Here is a 6,000-nt window from a genome sequence, read left to right as displayed (position 1 = left end):
TGTATATACACTGCGGTGTATGGTCAGGGCATTGCAGATGGCTGTGGTGTCACCAGGCCCACCGCACAGCGAGGCCATGGTCTGCTCCACCTTCAGGATGTTCTCTGTGGCCGTCTCATCGGTGCTGAAAAGGAGGGAGAAGAAGAGGTCAACAAGACAAAAGTCATGGAGAGTGCAGTGTACGCTCAATGGCACATCTCACAGTATCCCTCTGTGTGCTCCTCCTTGTGCCATATAGATTGTGGCCAGAATCTTTGTTCATTTGAAAGTTTGTTGGTTCCTTCTTTTTTTTATCAAGATAGATTTTTGTCTTGCCTAGCACAATGCATCAAAACTCAAAGGAGCCCCGGGGAAGGGGGGGGGGGGTGTATCGTTAAAATCAATGTAACAGACTCAAGGCAACTGGTGGAGTTAAAATGGCTAATAGGAGGCTTCCTTGCCATTGCTACAAAGGAATAAGCACACATCAACTTTCTGTAACTGTATAACTGTATTACTACTCCCTGTGGGCAGCCCTGGTTTCATGCACAGGCTTACAGCGGCCACGCCCCGGGGCCCAGGACGTGAGGAGGCCCAAGGCTGAGAGGGGGCCGGGGCCCAGGACGTGAGGAGGCCCAAGGCTGAGAGGGGGGGAGGGGGCCGGGGCCCAGGACGTGAGGAGGCCCAAGGCTGAGAGGGGGGGAGGGGGCGATCAGGGAGTTGTGTTATCTGGAGCAAAGTGTGACTTCTTTCATTTCGGAGCAGTCAGAGATAACATTAGTAAACAGGAGGACAGATGTGCCACTTTGATCTAAATCCTGGCTCGTCTGAATGTTTTTGTGGGCCCCTTGTCCATTTGTGGTGTCTGGATCAGAGCGGAGTGAGACATCGTCTTCCTGTTTATTATCTTTGCTCTGAAGTGGACACCGGAAGTTTTTTTTTAAAACTTTGTTTCTATGTGCGTGCACGCACACTCACACATGCCTGCATTATGTGTGAGAGAGATGGCTATTGGCCTACAGTAAGCCTGTACTGAACATCCAATCAATGTGGAGAGCATCAAAACGAACTAAATGCATTTTCCCAGATCTGATGGTTGTAGTTGGTTCCCACTCCCAGTGGTCTTCTGTAGCAAGATTCACGATTCAGTAGGTCACGGGTTGGCTTGGTTCCAGCCTTAAAGCTTGTTACCAACAATCAAGTCACGTTGAACCGGACCTTGTGCCCATAATTATTTTACAGCGGGGCCTTCAAAAATAAGGTGGATAAGGACTTTCCTAAATGTCTATGGAGAAAATGAATGGGGAACTCACTTACGGGGCTGGAAACGTCATGGAAAGTCACGTGACTGTTGAGCTCTATAGGAATGTGTCACCTGACTGATCAGGCATACATCTCAGCATGTAGTCTCGCAGTAGCCAGCCATAGATATGATACATCCCTGTCGCTGGAAGCATGCTGACGTAAGACGTTGGGTCTGACCATGTGAGATTAGATCAGACAGGCTGGCATGTGGAAAGGTCACCAGACCCATGGGGTCAAAGTTAGCAGCAGATCAACATCAGGCTTTGAGCAAGGGCAGATGGGCTTAACACTGCATGTGTGTATGAGCGAGAGAGAGACTTGAAGAAATGACAAAACAAGAAAGCAAACTGTGTGTGTGTGTGTGTGTGTGTGTGTGTCTGTGTGTGTGTGTGTGTGTGTGTGTGTGTGTGTGTGTGTGTGTTCCATGTCTAAATAATGTGTATGGTCATGCTCCCTGACACATTGGGAGTAGCCTGCCATCCGGACCGACACACTGCCAGGATGCTGAAGCAGTCTCAGAAAATGATGGCTGACTCCACCCATCCAGGACATCAACTCTTCAGGTTCCTCCCCCCATGGCAGAAGACTGATGTCTTGCACTACCAGAACCTCCCGTCACAGGGACAGCTTCTACCCAACTGCCATCCGCCTCTTCAATGAGACCCAAAAGCCCCCACAAATCAGGACTGTCTCTTTCATGTTTTACAGCTGAAGCAAGTATCCATGTAATAAGTATTAAAAGTACGACCAATTTCCAAAGTAAGAACAGTCTCGGTGGTTTCATTCATGATGATGACATCCAGAGGAGAGCTCTTAATAATGTGATTGAGTGTACTATTGTAATTAGATCAAGAAAACCAGTCGACAGACGCACACAAACGCACGCACGCACGCACACGCACACACACACACACACACACACACACACACACACACACACACACACACAGTCTATCAGTCGGTCCAACACCAAAGCATGGCTGACATTTAACATACTCAACACATGGTGGCACTCACACCCTGGCTGTGTGTGTGTGTGTTCCTGCATTATGGTACTCAGGTTTCTGAACCTTAATCTCAAGATAGAAAGATGAGAGAAATCCTCTAAAGCAGTGGTTCTCAAAATGAAGTCCGGGGACCCCCAGGGGTCCTTGAGGGAGTTCCAGGGGGTCCCCAGCAAAAACAAAAAAGGGGGGGGGATTTTCACCTATAATTCCATCCATAAGTATTACAATGACAGAATACATGACTATTTTGGTCATGGGTTTCATACGCTTTCTGTAATAAAAGATCTAAAGGCAACAAATCTCATTAAATGGGTGTTCTTGGTCTAATTTGTGTCAGTTTAGGAGTCCTTGATGTGAAAAAGTTTGAGAACCACTGATCTGAATGAATGAACACATTTGCCGCTCCTCACTTCTTTGAGGATGAGAATTTGTTTCTGCAGTTAATTGCCGAACATATTTTTCAACTTTAAATTCTCCTTCCCGGTCATGGTGTCCTCTCTGTCTGCATTGTGCTACTGTTGTTGACGCAAGGGAGGCTGATGTTAGGGGCCAATATGGCGGCGGTGCTGCTTTGGCCCATAGACTGTAAGCTTTGGCCCTACCGCAGCGCCTCTAGCGTCTGTTTACAAAAATGCATCAGAGTGTCGGTTCTTTCCTTCCACACTCTTTGCCCCAGGTCGGATTGTGGTGAAAATGTGCATGGTGGGGAAGGTCATGGGCAGGTCGTCAAGTCGTAGAAGAACCACCTGGAAAGTACTAGAAACCACCTCCCCACATCATTGGTCTGAACATTTGCATGGGAGTGTGTTATAATCTGGGGGAGGTCATGGGCAGATTCCTGGAAACCACCTGGACACCATCATCATTTCTGGCAAAGCAAAAGACACAGTTGTATTGCTTTGTGTCTATTTAACCCGGGCAATGCCAGGAACAATGCTAGTCTATATGTGCAAGTTTCAACTTCATTCCATGTTGTTGACCTTTGATCCCCACACTAATGGTTCCCGCCGTTCTGGGGCGACTTGCAGGACTGAAGTTGTTCTAATGCACTGATGCCTACTGTAACATTCAGGAGAGTTATGAAACAAAAGGTTAGCTGCTCCAGTGTCAAGGATTACTTCTCAGACAAATTCTCCACCAACAAAGCCTCCATTGTGTCCCAGCAAGCCCTCGAATTAGCAGTGGGGGCGATCGCACGCTTAACTAGGCTTGGCAGGGCCACCACTCTCCCTGCATGGAGAAGAGAACTTTCTGAAGGTTTACTTGGATTGCTTAGATTTGATATAAATAACAAAATAAGAAAAATAAAGATAAAAATAAAAAAATATAATACGGTCAGTATTATAGTGGCTTTCTGGGTTTAGATTAATATGTTAATGGAGTGTTTGTGTGTGCTGCTAAATATCTAATAAAACTAATTTTTTCACCATTGCTTTCTCTTGAAGTGTGTTTCCTTGTTGTTGTTGCTGTTGTTATTGTCCTTTATTGCTTTTTCCCCTTTTTATAAATACTGTTATTGTTTGCTTTTATGTCACCTTGTGCTGCATCTCATGCATGAATTGTGCTATACAAATAGTTTATTATTATTATTATTATTATTATAGGAGAGGAAAATTTTATATTACTGTATGTTATTGTTTTTTTTCTTTCTTAGTGGTAGTTTGCCCTCCTCTTCCATGTAATGCAATGTCCTCAATGTAGATGTATTTCATAGGACTGTTTAAACCACCAGCGTCAAACCATCTAGAATATACAACAATAAGACTTCCGGTTCAAACTTCAAAATAAACCCCCATGTTAGCCGCACAGAAGTGAAAATATAAAATCATTTCAGGTGGAATCTTACACAAATTAAAATGTTGTTGTTGGTAGACTTGGCTACCAAAAAAGAAAACCTATAGAAATGTGCTATAGAAATGTAAAACACCACCGGACAACTCTTCTGGTAAACCATAGAGACAGTCCGCATGTCTGGTAACGCCCATACAAGCTCCAGGAACGCCCACAATAGGCTCAGCCTGGCTGGGGGCGTGGTCAGGGTGGGGTAAAAAACCCCGTTCTATCCATTCAGCAAAGTTAGAATTTAGCTGATAGCCCAGCCCAGGCAGACACGATCAGGGATTTAACCACCGCAGTAAACGCACATCTGGGCAGACGTCTTGTGTTCTGCTCTAGAACCCCCAAACATGTAGTTTAGAGCCGCAGCACCGTCTTTTGGTGAGTCAGCCCATGAGATATATCGGTGGTATTACCCCACTCGCGCGCCAGCCGTTTAACATTTTGTGGGTGTTACCAGACATGCGGACTGTCTCTATTGGGGTTAGAGTGATCAGATCTGGTCATGTGAACTCACATTTGTGTTTCGGATGGAACGAAACAGAATGTGAGTTCACAGATCCGATGGTTATAATGCTTTTTATTATATCTGTGTATCTAATCGTGCATAGACTATGGCTAGCAATAGCCTAATTTGCTGTTAAAAGGACATCTAAAAAATGGTATATTAATAAAATAATAAAATAAAACTAGAACGACCGCACCGATATATGCCTCCGCTAACAAGTGAGCAGTCGACATGCATGTCTGTCCAGACTTTGACGTTTGAGCCAAATGTGAAGAAATTTAGTCAAGGTGTTACTGAGATATGGCGTTACCGAGCTTGAAAATGGCTTTTGTGAGGTCACAGTGACCTTGACCACCAAATATCTCGTAACTCTCTCTCGTAACGGGACAAGCCCCGTCTTTTATTGTCACACGAACACCACAACACATGCATGCGGCCACAACACACTCATGCTGACGGTGGCCGGTGAAAAGTGTCCTCTGCATTTAACCCATCCAGGCATGTCCTTTCCTCCGGGGGGCAGGCCAGGAGCAGTGGTCGCTTTCTCGTACAGCGCCCGGGGACCAACTTCGGATGTTGTCGTCACTGGTCGGATGACGATGACGATCTGATCTTCTGCATGTTTTTAGTGGGGGGGTTATATACGGAGGAACCCCCTGGGGGAGCACGGGGAGAACATGCAAACTCCACACAGACAGAAAGGCCCTTACGACGAGATACCCCATGTGGGCAGTAGGCACTGAAGATATGGGGGGGAACACAACCACAGCGCCCACAGTGTCCCAGGCGAGAATCGAACTCAGGACCTTTTGACTGTGAGGCGACAGCTCTACCACTGAGCCACCGTGCCCCATATAAGAGACCAGAAGACAAGTTTCCATGATCTAAGAATGGCCATTCTAATGAGATGATTTGTTGTTTTTCTAAAGGAGTAGGCCTAACAGGCTGGTTTCTACTCCACAGTTGAAAACAATCTATGTCATGTATGTGAAACATGATGGAAAATACATTCTGATATCCTGTAAAGTGACTCATTTGAAAAATCCCCTTGTAGGCTATTTAGCTACCAAACTTCCTGGAGACTGTACTTTCCATGACTTCCTCAGACCTGTCTGGAATACACTTGAATGGTATTCCAGGAATTCCCTGTCCAGTGGAATCCGCAATTGGGAAATAATTGTGTTATCCTGTTTTCGTTAGTGTAACATTGTTGACACTTTTATTATTTTGAAGGCGAAATCAATGCACTTCCTGTCTTGTTGTAGCTAACCTTATTGAGCTTGATGTAGCTGTAAACAGCGAGAGTAGAGGCAGGCAGGGGGTTTTCATGGGAGGAGGATGAGGAGAGGATACATTACCGCCCCA

Source organism: Poromitra crassiceps (genome assembly GCF_964638095.1).
Source record: "Poromitra crassiceps genome assembly, contig: HAP1_SCAFFOLD_232, whole genome shotgun sequence".
NCBI lineage: Eukaryota > Metazoa > Chordata > Actinopteri > Beryciformes > Melamphaidae > Poromitra > Poromitra crassiceps.
This window is presented reverse-complemented; position numbering follows the sequence as displayed.